Consider the following 1780-nt stretch of genomic DNA (forward strand, 5'->3'; position numbering starts at 1 on the left):
GTATGTGTGTATATATATATATATATATATATATATATATATTGTTAACTTTCTGATAATGTAATGAAAGTGTATAGTTTGGTGTATACATCAGCAATTCTCAACCTGTTTAGTAACATGGCCCACCTAAACTTCAAGAAATTACCAGTGGTCCACTGTAGAAAATTGTAGAAATATAGCATGTATAGAAATGCTTCATAGCTGCTATGCTGGGTCCATGCATGTGAAATTAATTTATAGTTAGTAGTTTGTGTTGTAGTTTTGCAACATTTTTTTTAAACAGTACCAAACAATATTTATTTCTAAGTTATCGTGTGAAGTAACTAGAATTTCATTATTTGAGGGGGGGGGGTATTCTTGTTCTCAAAAGTCCTAAAAATGTCTTAAAAATAAATTTTTTATTTGTACTTAATTTTGATATCTTGTATGATAATTTTGGCATCGTTTAACATCTGTATCGGTACATTGTTTAACATGTGTATTGGTACATTGTTTAACGTGTGTATTGGTACGTTGTTTAACGTGTATATTGTTTAACAATAGTCAGTGTCATATAAAAAATATATAAAATTCAAGCAATGAATGTCACAATGTTCTATGAAACAACAACAAAAATATCTGAATACATTATTAGCTACAACAACAAAAATATCTGAATACATTATTAGCTACAACAACAAAAATATCTGAATACATTATTAGCTACAACAACAAAAATATCTGAATACATTATTAGCTACAGCAACAAAAATATCTGTATACATTATTGGCTACAACAACAAAAATATCTGTATACATTATTGGCTACAACAACAAAAATATCTGAATACATTATTAGCTACAACAACAAAAATATCTGAATACATTATTGGCTACAACAACAAAAATATCTGTATACATTATTGGCTACAACAACAAAAATATCTGAATACATTATTAGCTACAACAACAAAAATATCTGAATACATTATTAGCTACAACAACAAAAATATCTGTATACATTATTGGCTACAACAACAAAAATATCTGTATACATTATTGGCTACAACAACAAAAATATCTGTATACATTATTGGCTACAACAACAAAAATATCTGTATACATTATTGGCTACAACAACAAAAATATCTGAATACATTATTAGCTACAACAACAAAAATATCTGAATACATTATTAGCTACAGCAACAAAAACATCTGTGTACATTATTATGTTTATACTATGTTTATAAATCATTGCTTGCGACATTATTATCATGTTAGTATAATGTACGTCATTACTGAATAACCTATGTGGTATGTTACCCCACAAAATAAATCACTTTACTATGTTTATAAATCATTGCTTACGACATTATTATTATGTTAGTATAATGTATGTCATTACTGAATAACCTATGTGGTATGTTACCCCACAAAATAAATCACTTTACTATGTTTATAAATCATTGCTTACGACATTATTATTATGTTAGTATAATGTACGTCATTATTGAATAACCTATGTGGTATGTTACCCCACAAAATAAATCACTATTATGTTTATAAATCAATGCTTACGACATTATTATTATGTTAGTATAATGTACGTCATTACTGAATAACCTATGTGGTATGTTACCCCACAAAATAAATCACTTTACTATGTTTATAAATCATTGCTTACGACATTATTATTATGTTAGTATAATGTATGTCATTACTGAATAACCTATGTGGTATGTTACCCCACAAAATAAATCACTTTACTATGTTTATAAATCATTGCTTACGACATTATT

General features: G+C 26.8%; 1 protein-coding gene across 1 annotated transcript in view; it reads left to right on the forward strand.

Annotated features, from left to right (window-relative positions):
• Positions 1–1780, forward strand: part of LOC106472385 (ADP-ribosylation factor 1-like) — an 11024-nt gene that overhangs the window by 6282 nt on the left and 2962 nt on the right. The gene's annotated exons all lie outside the window — the stretch shown is intronic.

Source organism: Limulus polyphemus, unplaced genomic scaffold, assembly GCF_000517525.1.
Source record: "Limulus polyphemus unplaced genomic scaffold, Limulus_polyphemus-2.1.2 Scaffold5291, whole genome shotgun sequence".
NCBI lineage: Eukaryota > Metazoa > Arthropoda > Merostomata > Xiphosura > Limulidae > Limulus > Limulus polyphemus.